We start from the raw sequence: 17650 nt of genomic DNA, 5'->3' as shown, positions 1-17650 counted from the left end.
ACAGCTCTCACAGTCAGGTTCTTCCTAATGTTCAGATGGAATCTCCTTTCTTGTAGTTTGAAGTCATTGTTCCGTGTCCTAGTCTCCAGGGAAACAGAAAAATAGTTTGCTCCCTACTTCCTATGACTTCCTCTCACATATTTATACATGGTTATCATGTCTCTTCTCAACCTTCTCTTCTTCAGGCTAAATATGCCCAGCTCTTTAAGCTGCTCCTCATAGGGCTTGTTCTCCAGACCCTTGATCATTTATAATAGTAAATCATATATCAAATCTGTGGATAGAGGAATCGTACTCTATAGAAAACTTCTTAAAAATGGAGAGGCATGTACGTACAATGATACAATGTGAAAATATGTGTTCAGGTTTACATTCCTCACTACAGACACTTATAGCCGAGTCAACATTGACCTCAGGAAAGACACTGGGGGAGGAAAAGCAAGACATTCACTCCTTCCTACTTACACTTCCATATCATCTGAAAAATAATACACTTTTTTGATACACACTAAAAATGTCACATTCGGGACTTTAGATAAGATTACAAACAATGTAGATAAAAGTCAAGCTACCCATGCTTCAATTGTGTTAACCTATCGAAACACAACCAAACTGACACACCCTAATATTACCTACAGCAAGAGTTGGCAGCATATGCTCCCCTGGCTTTTTGTTTCAGAGCAGTGGCCTGCTCCAGTTTAATTTGTGAACTGTGGTCCCAGAAGCCTCCAGAAAGCATTGTTCCTCCAAAACATGGTTCCCAACTTCCAGTAGCACCAATGAGTTTCAAGGCTTTCATCAGACTCTAGAAAGGGATCAAGATGGACCCCTATGCCCATGAAAGGGGTCCATCTCTGATATAAAGTACAACCAGAAAGAGTAAACTCAATGAGTTACCTGCTCACCTCAACACAAAACAGACCAAATTCACTTGCATTCGTTGCCCAACTATTTATGCTATTTGATTGGCAGAGCATCCTATTTTATTACATGTCCAATCAAAGCTATGTGGTATTTAAGTATGCATTCAATAATCCGAGGCTTATAGTGTTAGATGACAACTCACCAAAGAGCTTTCAAACACAAAGCCAATATAGTACTGGTCATGTCAGAGTTCAGAAAATCCCTGCTTATGTATTCCAAAGGACAGGATGAGAAATCAAAATGACCTCAACAGATTAGAGAGCTGGGCCAAAACTAACAAAATTAATTTCAACAAGGACACATGTAAGATACTACACCTGGGCAGAAAAAACATGAAGCGAACAGATACAGAATGCATGACCCCTGGCTCGAAAATAGTCCATGTGAAAAAGATCTTGAGAGTCTTTGTGGACACTAAGTTGAGCATGAGCCAAAAGTATGGTGCACTAGCTAAAAAAGCTAATGAGATTTTGGGCTGCATCTAAAGGAGTACAATGTCTAGATCAAGGGAAGTCCTGGTACCTCTCTAGTCTGCTTTGGTCAGACCTTACCAGGAATACTGTGTCCAAATTCTGGGGACTACAGTTTAAAAGAGACACTGAAAGCTGGAAGGTGTCCAGAGGAGAGTGACTAAAATAATCAAAGATCTGGAGAACAAGCCCTATGAAAAGCGGCTTAAAGAGCTGGGTCTGTTTAGCCTGCATTAGAGAAGCTTGAGAGGAGACATGATAGCCATGTATAAATATGTAAAAGGGTGTCACAAGGAAGAGGGAGCAGGCTTGTTTTCTGCTGCCCTGGAGATTAGGACTGGGAGCAATTGGTTTAAATTAGAGGAAAGGAGATTCTACCTGAACATTAGAAATAACTTCCTAACTGTGAGAGCTGTTCAGCAGTGGAACTCTCTGCCTAAGAGCGTGGTGGAGGCTCCTTTCTTGGAGGCTTTTAAACAGAGGCTGGATGGCCATCTGTCAGGGGTGCTTTGATTGTGCTTTCTTTGCATGGCAGAGGTTAGACTACACGGCCAACTAGAAGGCCAACTCTATTATTCTCTGACTCTGCCCCAGGCATGGGATAATGAAGGCCAGAGGGCCGGATGTGGTCCCTAGGTGTTTTCCTCAACAGGTCGTTCTAATTTTCCCTGTCCTCTCGGTATAACGATACGGCGGCCCACTACATCTTTATGCATAAAGGATGGGAGAGGAAGGCACACAGCAGCTGAGAGCCTTCTGGAGCACTCTCAGCCATTGTGTGTCTTGCCCTCCTCCCGGCATAAGGATGGTGTGAGCAGTCCTGTCCTTATGTCAGGAGGATGGCTTGAAAAAGGCACACTGCAGTTGAGAGCCCTCAGGAGCACTCTTGAACGCTGTCTGTCTCACCGTCCTCCTGGCATAATGCCAAGAGGACAGCTCAGAGATCGAGGGAGGAGTATTTGGGAAGAGGATCAGGGCAATTGCTGCATGTCTCGTTTTCTGCCTGGCATAAGGGTTGGGCGAGCAGCCCGTCCCACCCAGCATGTGCCCGACTGTCCTCCCTCCTGGCCTGGCCCTCCCAGCCATGCCCACAATGCAGTCTCAAGGCAAAAATGTTTGCCCATGCCTGCTCCACCCCTTTGAAGTCTTTAGAATTATAAAATACAAATAATATATTATTTTTAAAAAAATGGCATGTAAGAGACAGGCAAGGAACGCAATTCCTTCTGTGACCTCATTTTAATATTCAGAGGGGTGGAAATAACCTACAGTCCAGCCATCCTTAAATATTTCCACCGAAAAAGAGCTGTCAATTGTATGAGGCAATATGCATGTAGTACTTACTGGATTTCCCATAATGGGATACAGATTTGGTGCAAAACTAAATTGTCACTTCCCTTTACTTTTTACTCCAAACAGTACACTGACTTTTTAACAATGCATTGTGAATTCATTTGCTAAGCACAGGATATATTTGGGAGAAAGCCATTCTTTCTAGCCCACATTGAAAACTAAGGTCATAAATAAAATTTCTCCATTTGTACAAGCACCATATATAGTATCAAACTGTCTCAGCTCTTAACATTAGTGATCTGAAACATCCATTTAATTTATTGTCGAAGGCTTTCATGGCCAGAATCACTGCGTTGTTGTAGGGTCTTTTTGGGCTATATGGCCATGTTCTAGAAGCATTTTATCCTGACGTTTCACCTGCATCTATGGCAAGCATCCTCAGAGGTGTGAGGTCTGTTGGAACTAGAAAAATGGGTTTATATATCTGTGGAATGACCAGGGTGGGACAAAGGACTCTTGTCTGTTGGAGCTAGGTGTGAATGTTTCAACTGACCACCTTGATTAGCATTTGATGGCCTGGCAGTGCCTGTGGCAATCTTTACAACAGCAAAACAACAGAAAGTAAACAATCAGGCATATCTAATCACCTCTCAACAAAAGATTGCCCCAGGCACTGCCAGGCCATCAAATGCTAATCAAGGTGGTCAGTTGAAACACTGACACCTAGCTCCAACAGACAAGAGTCCTTTGTCCCACCCTGGTCTTTCCACAGATATATAAGCCCATTTTCCTAGTTCCAACAGACCTCACTACCTCTGAGGATGCTTGCCATAGATGCAGGCGAAACGTCAGGAGAAAATGCCTCTAGAACATGGCCATATAGCCCGAAAAAACCTACAACAACCCATCTATTTAATTGCCCTAACACTTGAACTATCCCCCCAGTCACATCTAATAGAAGACAAAACTATTGAAAACATGGCCCACTGTAGTTGCTTCACTGTATGAAATGGTTGCATATCCTCAAAACGCTCACCAGCATAAGTATAGCCTGATCTGTTCATACCACTGGTAGCCTGTTGGGCTTAAAGTTATGAGACTAAAGCTAAGGGAACTTCTGTTTACAGTCAACAGACATACATTGCATATAACCTGTCAGTAAACAAATGCTATTCATACAGACCAGCTTTGTAACATCATGGGAAGACCACGCAAGGATCCTCTTTCTACTGTGAGCATCTCTGCCACAGAATATAAAGAGAACTAAAAATATAGCATATTTGATTTGTGTCTGCCAATGTGTGAGAGTGAATGAGAGAGACTTATATGTACTTGCGATACTAAAGTAACTGATCGAGTTTATCATGATCTCATACCAAAACTACCAGTTCTGCCATACCCTATAAGGCTTTGCTTTAACTGCTGGCATGCAACCCAGTTCTAAACAGAGCTAGTTGTTTAAAGTCTGCAGGCTAAATTGGAACAATAGCATTTAGACTCCTGGCACTTGGTTTACAGCAGGAACACCAAGGTTACACACATTTAAAACAAAACAGGAGGACACGGGTGAATTGCTGGGAAACATACTGTTTGCAAAACCTTTTCTAAATTGTTTAAGCTATTTTGGAACTTGGTATGCACATGAATAACTTCTACAACACACCTCTCTGACTAGTATTCTGTCACATGAATTCTACCCAAAGTTTCTTTGGGATAGGATACAGAAAAGTAAATAAGTACAGGCAGTCCCCGAGTTACAAATATCTAACTTACAAATGATTCACAGTTAAGAACGGGGGCAAAACAACAGGAAATGAGAGAAAACTACTTCTAGGAAGGGAAATTTCACTCCTGAAAGAGTTATCATGGAGAAAAAGGGTGTCAACTGAAGCTTTATCCCCAATCCTTGTTTCCACAACAAGCCATTTTTAAAAAAATCCAATAATCACAGTGACAGAAAGTGAGGTGAAATCTTCTGAATAGGGCAGCGGTTCCCAACCTTTTTTTTGATCAGGGACCACTTAGACCAGGGAACACTCTCTAACATTAGTACCAAAAAGGTTACAAATCTGTTTTTTGACAACTTTAGATTCAGTTTTGCTATTTGGGGTGCTGATTCAGAAGATTGCTTTGAATAGACCACAACAGCTCTAGTTTCTGATACAAAACATATGCTGTCCAGTAGTCGCCATCTGCTCGCCCACAGAAAACCATATTTAATAAGCCTCAGCACAATAAGAAGGTTTCGCGAGACCAGTCGTTCTCATTGCAATGGTGTAGTAATGGTGAGGCTGTGGAACATATTTTAGTTCTTGCGGACCACTGGTGATCCATGGACCACAGGCTGGGCCCACTGGAATAAGGGAACGGACAGCCAAACAAACACTACAGGGGTGTTAATTCTTCTGTGCACTATCCAAAGTTTGTGTGTATATGTATATTTGTGTGTGTGTGGCCCAAGGTACACTTAAAAATGTAACTGTTCTGACTTACATACAAATTCAACTTAACAACAAACCTACAGAAGCTATCTTGTTCACAACTTGGAGACTATTTGTATAGGGAAGTGGGAAAGATTCTTCGAAATCTAGTCATCACACCTGGAGGCCGCCTTTCCTGCAACGTCAGAATGACACACAGTGGACTGATTCACATGACTTACTATCTTTGCATCAGTACTGGTACTAATACAATATAGGTTAAATATGCTATGTAAAGAAGTAAATTGAAAGGATAATTGATATGGCCAACAGAGAGAAGGATATACTGAGACAAAGAATAGCATGTATATGGTGACCATGAAGATAGAGCAGAGGTGGTAAATTCTTCGAACTGTGTAACAAAGGAAAGACCTCATATAAGACAAGCAATCCCACAATAGGAAAAGAGGTGAGAAAATTATTTTCTTTTCTTCCTTTGCAGCCTTTCCCATGACCTAACAATAACCTAATCTAACATGACTCAATGGGGTCGTGGTGGTGCAGCAGGTTAAAACGCTAAGCCGCAGAACTTAACTGGAAGATTGGCGGTTCAAATCAGCAGGAAAGGGTGAGCTCCCGTCATTAGCCCCAGCTTCTACCAACCTAGCAGTTCAAAAACATGCAAATGTGAGAAGATCAAAAGGTACCACTTCGGCGGGAAGGTAATGGCGCTCCATGCAATTACGCCGGCCACGTGACCTAGGCGTCTACGGACAATGCCGGCTCTTCAGCTTAGAAATGGAGATGAGCACCACCCCCCAGAGTCAGACTCAACTAAACTTAATGTCAAGAGGAAACCTTTACCTTTATAACAGTAAGATGGTAGGAGAGGGGAAGCAGAAAAGTAAGGGGACTTTAACACTTCTCTTCCAGGACTGCTTGGCTTACTTGTTTAGGTTCCAAAGATCAAACATAAAGGAGACACAGAATGTACACTAGGCTCAGGACCTACACTAAGTGACTTCTAAAACCCTGACACAGCCAGTACAGGCCTTATGGGGAACAGGCAAGATCACAAAAAAATTGATTAAGTCTCCAGAGCCAGAGATTAAATTATTACAGTAATGCTGGGACCTTTGGTAGATATCAGTGCTCATGTCATCATTTTGGGTGTGAGGGTGTAACCAGATACCTCTGACATCCTGCCTGCTCATTATGAGGCACGTCTATGTGTGAAGGCGAGGTGGGGGGGGGGGGGCTTCAAGGTGCTGTTCCATACGAAGGGAATACTAAACTTCATAGCACCCAAAAAGGTCAAAATATACTTGCAGGGAAACTTGCGTGTGTCCCCTACAATCAATCATAGAATCAGAGTTGAAAGAGACCTAATGGGCCATCCAGTCCAACCTCCTGCCAAGAAGCAGGAAAATTGCATTCAAAGCACTCCCAACAGATGGCCATCCAGCCTCTGTTTAAAAGCCTCTAAAGAAGGAGCCGCAGCCACACTCCGGGGCAGAGTGCCGAACAGCTCTCACAGTCAGGAAGTTCTTCCTAATGTTCAGATGGAATCTCCTTTCTTGTAGTCTGAAGCCATTGTTCTGCATCCTAAAAGAGGTATTCTATAAGTAGAGTCTCACTTATCCAACATAAACGGGCAGAATGTTGCATAAGCAAAAATGTTAGATAATAACGAGAGATTAAGGAAAAGTCTATTACACACCAAATTACGTTATGATTTTACAAAATAAGCACCAAAACATCATGTTTCACAACAAACTGACAGAAAAAAACAGTTCAATACATGGTAACATTATGTAGTAATTACTGTATTTACAAATATAACACCAAAACATCACAATGTATTGAAACAGCTGTGGATCCGAGTGGGAGGCAGATTGCGTTGGATAATACAGAACGTTGGATGAGCAAAGGTTGGATAAGTGAGACTACTGTAGTAACAAACATTCTCTGAATTTGTTCATGCACTTCAATAACTGGCAAATAAACGAGTTATGATCAATATACTTCTGTACTTCATTCCTCAAATTTACCCACTATGATGGAGTCTTCTCAACAGAACTCAAATCACTCACTTTCTCTTTCTCACGCACACACAAGTAGCTATTCCCAAATCCCACTGTAGCCCCTCTACTCACAAAGCTCAGGTCACAATTCCCAAGACAGTGTCTTCCTTCTGGCTCAACATTTTCTCAAACTACTTTCTCAGTCTTTACTCTGATTAGAATGCTCAAGTAAATACAAGAGGCATTCCTTTCCTGTGCATTTTACTTAAAACTCTGCAGGCAAAACTGTACATATTTCTGGAAAACACGAAAGAGCTGAATACTCTGTCACTGCTCTAACCAGATTTACTGAATTGGTCAAAATGGAGGTAAGGGAATGGACCCTGAGTTTTAAAAACTGTGTGTGCCATCTCTCTGGGATTCTGATCCATAAAAGCACCTTTCTCTTATCTTTTCTGGCATCAACTATCTGGTGGGAGGGTAACAGGATGTTTTAATTATTAAGCACAGAATATCTCTAAGGCCTTTAAATGATATTTACATGCATTAGCAAGGAAACTGCCATATGTAAGGCTTAAAAGGAATCAACTGTTAAGGGGCAAGAGACTACATTTGACCTCTAAATGGAAAAGGATTTTCTAAAACGGCAGTGGAAGCAAAACAAACCCCACTTCATACACATACTGATACTGACTTTGGCAATAAACCCTGAAATCAGGTTGTAAATAAGCCAAGTTATTTTATTAACCCCGGAAAGAGGCCAAGAGGAAACACAGAGAGAGTGGCTTTGTTCTTAAGGGTACATGGGATAATGACTGTTGATTTAGTCATCCAAGGTTCAAACACTTTCTTCTTTTTTAAACGGCAGCTTCCCTATTTGCATGCTCAGGAAATCAGTCACAAGGAAATGCTGCTGCTCCACCTTTCCTTCAAGTCAGAGTTAAGATTCCATGGGAGATCATTGTTATTAAGCGCACATCAAGATACGTCTTTTATCTATTGCGACGAGTGGAAAAAGTGCTAGAAGTTTACAAAACACGTGAAATATAAACAGATGGATTCCCATTCTTAAAAATAACCAGATCCCAGCAGTACACTTTATACGACTGATTCAGGTCAGTGTACAGTGGATTTCAAAAGGTTTATTTCAGTTTCTTTTGTCATTATTGTTTTGTGCTCCTTCTTGAAGTCATGAAGACTACAAGTCAACATTTTGCAAAATTGTGAATTCTGTGTCAACAACCAATCTCTCCAATAAGCAAAGGTACGGTAGTATCTGACTAGCTAAACACAAAACCTCTGCTTTAACATCACAGTTTTCTGCTCACGTCAAAGGAAGCCGGCTGATGTGATTCAGAGTCAAGTAACACAGACAAGAAACTGATACTGAGGCAGGATCCACTTTTTTTCTGGGAATGCATTAACATAATGTGCTCAACTACAGCTGCACACCATTTTAATGTTATTACAATGGTAAGGATAGGGGCAAGCAAGAAATGTAAGACTTTTCTTGGAAACAGCGTGAATTGGTGTGCGTTGCTACATAATCCTGAAATATAATAGTGTTTGAGTTGATTTCTTAAATGTAAAATAATCCTTTAAAAACAAGACAAATGTTTGCAGGTACACTTGTACCAATGGGAAACACAGAGTTAGAAGTTGAATCAGGGGTGGAAATCATAAAGCGTCCAGACAGTTGCTGTTGGACCAACCCCATGGATTTCTCATCACTGGATAAGCTACCTAGTGTTGCTGGGATTTGGCTGGAACAGTTTGTGGTAATATTTTTAACATCCACATAAAGAGTTTGATTATACCTGACTAGTGGCACAGTGGGTTAAAGCACTGAACTGCTGAACTTGCTGACCAGAAGGTCTCAGATTCGAATCTGGGGAGCGGTGTGAGCTCCCGCTGTTAGCCCCAGCTTCTGCCAAACTAGCAGTTCGAAAACATGCAAAAGTGCAGATGCGAGTCCATACAGTATGTAGTATTTTAAAAGTGCATCTTGCTATCGATACATGTACCATTTAAATGATTTATAGGATTTTATTGTGTATTTTATATTGTATTTAATAATCTAGTGTTCATGTATTTATCTATTTACCTTGTATGTGAAAGACCCATGGTCTAAGCATTGAATAAACTAAACTGAAACAGAGTAGATCAATAGGTACCGCTCCAACGGGAAGGTAACAGCGCTCCATGAAGTCATGCTGGCCACATGACCTTGGAGGTGTCTATGGACAACACTGACTCTTCGGCTTAGAAATTGAGTTGTGCACCAACCCCCAGAATTAGACATGACTGGATTTCATGTCAGGGGAAAACCTTTATTACCTTTAGTACTGTCTACATTGACAAGATCTGAAGCAGAGGTCTTTCTCGTAATTTGTACCTGTTTATTTTGACTAGAAATGTCCTTAATTCAGTCTTCTGCATGTAAGTATCTACTCCATATTGGAGGAAAAAACTCTTTCATACCACATACTGCAAGACCATCAAATTTAGCATTTCTGACACTCTTCAGCCTTTGTTTTTCTACATATGGAACAGCTATTTCTGTGAATTTTATCAGCACTGAGACTTTTTATTTCTATTTGTGTCTTAATATTTGCACTAAAATGTGCAATGTAAGGCCAGAAAGTTATTTTTGTTCTTTACAATATGTTCTGTCTACTTGATCTTTATGAAACAAATTGCATTGGTTTATGAAACAAATTGCATTGGGGACTATACAAGTAATATTATTTCTCCAGAATTTTATTGGAAACCTAGCCTGCGCACGTGCTTTCCTCATTAGATGGCAAATGCAGAACCAGTATTTGCACTCATACAATACCCTTGTCTTTTCTATTTTGTCAACATGCAAATGCTCTTTATTTTCCGTTACTTCCTAATGTTGTTCTCTACCTGCGTCCTTCATGCAGGCATTGCAGAATTGATATCTGACCTATCAATATATCTCCTTCTCCCAACATCACATTTTCCTACTCTTTATTCATCTTTTCATGTTTATTTTGAAAATAAATAAGACAGTTTTCTTGTATTTCACAATTATCTGTGCTCCTATACCACTATTTTGCAACTTCAAATCTATCTTTTCTTCATTCCGAGCTCTTCACGCTTGACAGCAAAACACTGTGAGTTACATAACACACGTTGACCCCAATGTATGCCAGCTCAGAGTTGTGGCAATGCCAAATTGGCAAGATTTCTTTACACAAGGTTTGCCATTGCTTTCCTCTTAGACTGGGAGTATATGACACGCCAAAGTCTCTCAGTCAGCTTCCATGGCAGACTCTTATCTCCAAAGTCCTAGTCCAACACCCAAAGCAATACACCGCAATGGCTCCCATTCTAAAACTGAGTGGGACAAAATGCTTTTAGTGCACAGCATTTGCAGCCCAAGGCAAAAGATATTTACTAAAAAGTAAAGGCATCAGTTTCCTTTGTTGTCAAGCTCACAGGCCTCTAAGATTTTAGGGGGAATTCTTTTCAGCCACAGCTTGGTAGAAAAAGCATTATTTTAGCTATAGATAAAACTGCAAATCTGTAAACAGAGGTTTCATCACCTTTAGTAAGATATATAAGCACATGAAGTTTTTCCTAGCATGCAGATGCAGCAATGGAAAAAGCTTCACCTGCTAAAATATCTTTTGCAGCTGTTCAATGTGTCTAGCAATAGTTTCATTAATCTTGACGGCACTTATGTCTCGAACTGTAACTGGAGAGCTAGGAATCTTTGCTAAAATCAGTTTCCTCTGTTTGAGGATTTATATGGTTGTCCGTGTCACACTATTTTTTAAAGGAAGAAGAATGGCATAGACACTACAGAAAAAAGAAAGTGAGGTATGGGTCAGAAAAGATGCTAAGCAAAGGTTGCACCAATGAACCCTTATGATAGATTAAATTAAATTAGCTGGCATTTTCATTAACTGGTTGTGCAGGATTATAGTCAAACAAAATAAGGCATCTCTAGGCATTTTCAGGTCTTCCAGTTCATTATTTCAATAGGGTTTACTATTATCTGTGTTGGAAATTGCAACCTTCTTCAAGCATTCACGAGTATAGAATCATAGAATCATAGATTTGGAAGAGACCTCATGGCCAATCCAGTCCAACCCCCTGCCAAGAAGCAGGAAAATTGCATTCAAAGCACCCCCAACAGATGGCCATCCAGCCTCTGTTTAAAAGCCTCCAAAGAAGGAGCCTCCATCACAATTTGTTTGTATATGGTTGCATTTGCTTATTGTGTTGTATATATATGTTCTGGCATGCAGCTTCCTTAGCTCTATGTTTTCTTGAGGTTGTGGGAGGGGCTGCAGACCACATGACTAGATCTGAGACTACTGAGGACAGACTCCATTAGACTCCCAGAATGTAAAGATGTTGCCATTTGATTGTAAGAAAGATGCCCTGCGTTATCTGCACAGCGAAAGTACTTCAAATCCTATCTGTAACTGGATTTACAAGTGATGTACCTGTATGCTGAATACATGAAGGTTGTGAGTAAACCAGATATGTTACTTTTAACAAAGTCTACTTTATTTTTGTCTCTTGAGAGAATGATATAGAAACAAGATATTTTATGAGAGAGTAGATTTTTTGGGAAACTGAAATAACACTTTTGAAGATCTGCTACATATTTTGTGCATTGGCATAATCTTTGTTCCTAACAGTTCAAAGAGATAATCAGGTATATCAGTCTAACAACTGAGAAACCTAAGTTGCCCTGCATGAATACGAGTTGATATTTACCACTTAAAGAGAAGGTTCACTCAAATGAGTTTTTAGCTATTCTCAGGAAGATCATACTTTACAAAAGGATTATAATTCTCCAAATGGTAGTGAATTCGGTTCCAAAAAGTCATGCTTCCAAAAAGGATATGGAGAGTCCATTTTTCAAAAAGGTTATGATCTCAAAGGTCATCTTTTTACCAATAATCTGCAGTTACAACACGTATCCATACGAAGTCAAGGAATATCTCCCATGGATATGGGGATCATACAGGCACTACCCTGACCATCAGTTAGGACCCTGCTCTGCTCTTTACCCACTTCCCCGGTCCCATGCTACTTTGTCACCCTAGCCCAAGCCCTCTCATAGTTGTCTAGGCCCACTCTGAAATTCTGGCCATTGGTAGTCAAATTTTGCCTGGTGGAATAGTACTGGAACTGGCTTTTAAACTTTAAATATGTATAACTGTTTTAATAGTATTATGTTTACATTTTAGAATGATTATTCTGTATGATTTTGTGTTGGTAACTGAATGAAGTATATGATTACCTTGTATTCTACATTTGTAACTGCAGGCTATTTGAGTTTTATATATAGAAAAGGAATTAAGCATGTTAAGCTAATCAGATCACACAACTGGCTGAACATCCTAATACTTGACTTTACCGGCAAGGGAAGCACTTGTTCTCACGGCAGCTCTCACGGACCACTTTGACCAGGGATCACTCTCCAACATTAGTACCAAAAAGGTTACAAATCAGTTTTTGGTCAACTTTAGATTTTGTTTGGTCATTTGGGGGTGCTGATTCAGAAAATTGCATTGGATAGACCACATCAGCTCTAGTTTCTGATACAGAACATATGCCATCCAGTAGTCACCATCTGCTCGCCTACAGAAAACCATATTTAATAATCTAGAGCTGATGTGGTCTCTCCAATGCAATTTTCTGGATCAGCTCCCCCAAATAACCCCAGGAACTTGCCTAAAAACGAAGACACCAAGATGCCCCTGCTTCCAAGGGCCACATGGAACAGCTCTGCTCAGGGGGAGGGAGGGGGAGGAGAAGCAGCAGTCAGGAGGCTTGTTGTCGTGCCTTTCATGGGTAGTCAGCCTCTCCTCCCCCCCCCCCCCCACATTACTGTTGCCTCGACACTATGAGATGATTTTGTTCTCACTGCAATGGTGTAATAACGATGAGACTACGGACCATGTTTTAGTTTTTGCAGACCACTGGTGGTCTACGGACCACAGGTAGGAAACCACTGATTCAGCAAGTGTTATCTCTCCAATGGGAATGCAGTAGCTTATAAAGCTGCTTCCTGGTGTTGTTACAATAATAATTGTTAATAAACACCAAATTTATATGTGATTTAAGGTAGACTTGTGGAAAAATTCAATGCTCTGAAGAATATAATCAATTGTTTTTTATGAAACAAGATAGCTTTTGCTTCACTACTCCCAATTATCAAAACATGATTAACTGCTATGCACTTGTAACTGCTCAGATGTAAATCTCACTGAGTTCAATGGGACTTATTTGCACATAAGTGTATGCAGGATTACAGCCTCACTCTATCTAAACCAGTGGTTCTCAACCTGGGGTCCTCAGACGTTTTTGGCCTTCAACTCCCAGAAATCTCAACAGCTGGTAGACTGGCTGGGATTTCTGGGAATTGTAGGCCAAAAACATCTGGGGGCCCCAGGTTGAGAACCACTGGTTTAAACCATTTTAGGAAGATGCAACATGGCACTTACAGAGAGAATTAACAACAACAACAACAACAACACTTTATTTGTAGACCACACTATCTCCCTGAAGGAACTCCAACAAATATGGCAAACATTCAACATATAAACAAATTACATCAAAACAGAATACAATAACATTTTAAAAGGCCACTGCAAAGTATGTTTAAAGAAGAACCTTTATTATGCCATCCTTTTATTATCTGCAAGTACTATACTATATAGTACTATACAGCAGTTTCTATACTCCCTACTCAAGAACAGGAAATATAATGTTGGTGGACAGGAAAAGAGATTTAAGGATGAGCTTAAAGCTACCCTTAAAAACTGTGGCATAGCCACCGAGAACTGGGAAGCCCTGGCCCGTGAGCGCTTAAACTGGAGGTCAGCTGTGACCAGCAGTGCTGCGGAATTCAAAGAGGCACGATTGGAGGGAGGAAAGGAGAAACGTGCCAGGAGGAAGGCTTGTCAATCCAAGCCGGGACCACCTTCCACCTGGAAACAGATGTCCTCATTGTGGGAGAACATGCGAATCAAGAATAGGGTTCCACAGCCACCTATGGACCCACCGCCAAGACACTACACTTGGGGGACCATCATCCTCGGGCTACAAGGCATCGCCTAAGTAAGTAAGTAATCTGCAAGTAATAGGTAGTCATGAGACTATTTAATAAAAGCCATGACAATGGTTGTCCAACATTATATTTTCTACAAAGTGCTTTCCTATATCTATTAGCTACACTATTAAATATCTGAATGCATTTCTTACATTTGTCCCACTATTTTCTATTACTTTACCAATTGGTTTTGTCAAGGCTGTGGTCAATATTCATCCAGTCCTTTGGCTGCATAGAAAAATAGGAGCCAGCAGTGCCAACTCCACAAATACAAAACGGGCAGGGCAATGGAAGTAAAGTGCAAGCAGATGGGTGGAGATTTGCTGCTTCCTCTGACCTCATTATCAACATGCTCCTTGCACACAGACTATACCAGGAACACATTGTGAGTTAGGATTTGTACCTCTCTATGCAAAAGCTATAATCTGCTGTATTAAATTAAGAAACATTGTTCATAAAATCATCCATAATGCAAATCTGTTTCTGGTCAACTCAAAAGGAAGTGGGTGGTAGGACAGAGGCAAATGACTCGCTCACTTTTCACCTGGTGACACAGAATGATTGTGCTGTATTTCAGCTAATGGTAGTCATGACTGCGGCCAAGTTAAAACTAACTACACAGGCCACTGCCAGTTCTTTTTGACAGACTTTGAATTCCTTTTTTGACATTTCTGGTGACTGGTTTGTTTGCCAACCACCAGACCTGTTGAATGTGGATCTTGCATGTGAGATCATCTGAACAACAGTGCAATTAAAAGCTTGAGTCAGCCAACAAAAAGAAAGTGTGTGTGCTTTTGTGAGCAATTTTCCAAGTTAATGAGGGAGACGCAGAGAAAGTACACTTTGACCTGGTTCACAATTCAACAATGGATGGAAACACTCTACGTGCTTCCTCACTATCCCCTTACACACAACATTTAAATAAGCTTCCAATCTTTATGTTAAGTCTATTGAGAGAAAAAACAATGGATTTAATCCAGTTTTAATCCAAAATAAGAGTATATGCACTAAACAGGGTTTTTCTGTAAACACTAATGTAAATCCTCATGAATTTGAGGTGGCCCAATCATTAAAGGTGAATTTAGTGAAAAGGCCTATTGACAGTTGAAGATTAACACGTTTATGACAGCATACGTCTATGAAGGCTGATTAAATTACAAGAATGTCAGTCTTGGCAGGGGGTGGGTGTCTATTTAGAAAAAGAATTGTTGTGACAACCAAAGGAAGCAATTGAGTTTGTGCTCTTATTCACCTAGCCATCATGATCTGGAAGGATTATGCAACCGGGTTTACCAATTTTATCCTATGGATTCTGTGGAAGTACCTAAATGAAAGTCTACATGAGAAGAAACAAACATGTAAGAATAACACTCGCTCATTCATGCAATGCCAGTCTGTCTGGTTACATGAGAACCAAGTCTTCTAATCACTGAGGGCATATTTAAAAGTAAAGGTAAACGTTTTCCCCTGACATTAAGTCCAGTCGTGTCTGACTCTGGGGGGTGCCATTTCTAAGCCAAAGAGCCAGCATTGTCCGTAGACATCTCCAAGGTCATGTGGCCACCATGACTGCATGGAGCACCGTTACCTTCCCATCAGAGTGGTACCTATTGATCTACTCACATTTGCATGTTTTTGAACTGCTTGGTTAGCACAAGTTGGGGCTAACAGTGGGAGTTCACACCGCTCCCCAAATTTGAACCTGCAACCTTTCAGTCAGCAAGTTCAGCAGCTCAGTGGTTTAACCCACTGTGCCACTGAGTTGTTGTACACCTACATTATAGAATTAATACAGTTTGAAACCACTTTAATTCCCAAGGCTCAAGATATGGAATCATGGGAATTGTAGTTTTACATAGCATTGAGTCATGGCAATTACAGTGATGTCAAACTGCATTAATTCTACAGTGCAGGTGCACCTTGAGTGGGAAAATCAGAGGAAATGTACACTAATTGCTGTTACTTTAGTCTACAACTATCATTAAAAAGATTTAGAATACATTAGTCCATCTATGGTCCATGGACCACCAGTGGCCCGCAAGAACTAAAATATGGTCCGCAGCCTCACCATTATTACTACACCTTTGCAATGAGTGACTAATCTCATGAAACCCTCTTAGAGGTTTATTACATACTAGCTGTGCCCTGCCACGCGTTGCTGTGGCCTATAGTAAAACTTATCAAAGTTGAGGTAGATATCTGGACTATTATGAAAGAGGTCCCTACCTATTCCTTCCCCCTTTTCCTCCCCCTTTCTCTCCTTTCTTCCTTCTCTACCTCTTTCTTTCTTTCCTTCTTTCACTACTTGGTTTCATCCTTCTCTCTTTCCTTCATTCCCTCCCCCTTCCTTCCTTTGCCTTTCTTCCCTCCCTGTTTGCTTCCTTCTTTCACTTTTTATTTCCTTTTATTTCACCACCATCATAACAATAACAATAATGCAATGCATTGCCTCCGGGACCTGACACCTCTCCCATTCCCCCTAAAAGGGTCTCAGAGGAATCATAGCATAATAATAATAATAGAAATAACAACCTTTACCCGCCACGTGTTGCTGTGGCCAATCTTCCCTCTTTCTCTCCTTCTTTCCGTCCCTCCCTCCCTCCCTCCCTCCCTCCTTCCGTCCTTCCTTCCTTCCTTCCTTCCTTCCTTCCTTCCTTCCTTCCTTCCTTCCTTCCTTCCTTCCCATCTTTCCTTCTCCTCTTCTTTCTCTATCTCTTTCCTTCCTTCCCCCTTTTTCTTTCTCTTCTGCTGTCTCTCTTTTCTTTCCTTCCATCTTTCCTTTTCTTTCCTTTTCTTCTTCCTCTAACTTTCCTTCCTTCCCCCTTTTTCTTTACCTCCCTTTCTCTTTCTTCCTTCTTTCCTTCCTTCCTGTCTTTCCTAGATTTTGACAGGGCGGGAAGGGGCGGGGTGGGGTTTGGAGGAGGCGTGAAGTAAAAGGAGGTAAGATTGGGGCAGGGGAGTGATGGAGCGTGGGGTTGCGTGTGTGTGTGTGGCGGCGGGGGGAGTGATGGAGCGTGGGGTTGCGTGTGTGTGTGCGGCGGCGGGGAGAGTGGGGTTGCGTGTGTGTGTGCGGCGGCGGGGGGAGTGGGGTTGCGTGTGTGTGCGGCGGTGGGGGGAGTGATGGAGCGTGGGGTTGCATGTGTGTGTGTTGCAGCGGGGGGAGTGGGGTTGCGTGTGTGTGTGCGGCGGCGGGGAGAGTGATGGAGTGTGGGGTTGCGTGTGTGTGTGCGGCAGGGTGTGTGTGTGTGCGGGAAGCGGCGTGGCGGGGCTTGGAGTGGGCATGGTTTTCGCAGAGGGAACGTTGGCCGGAAGGCCATGTCCGCGCGCCAGGGAACTTGCAGCTGGGCGCCAATGCGCATGCTCAGTTGTTTTGCCGTTTTATGAGTGTGTTGTTGTGTTGTTTTTCATTTTGAGTAG

The 17650-nt window shown here is 41.5% G+C and overlaps 1 protein-coding gene across 2 annotated transcripts in view; it reads right to left on the bottom strand.

The window, feature by feature from the left end:
- Nucleotides 1-17650, bottom strand: part of RASSF3 (Ras association domain family member 3) — a 77125-nt gene that overhangs the window by 8214 nt on the left and 51261 nt on the right. The gene's annotated exons all lie outside the window — the stretch shown is intronic.

Source organism: Anolis sagrei, chromosome 5 (assembly GCF_037176765.1).
Source record: "Anolis sagrei isolate rAnoSag1 chromosome 5, rAnoSag1.mat, whole genome shotgun sequence".
In the NCBI taxonomy this organism is placed as follows: domain Eukaryota; kingdom Metazoa; phylum Chordata; class Lepidosauria; order Squamata; family Dactyloidae; genus Anolis; species Anolis sagrei.
Note: the sequence above shows the minus strand (reverse complement) of the source record. Positions and strands in the feature narration are given on the sequence as shown.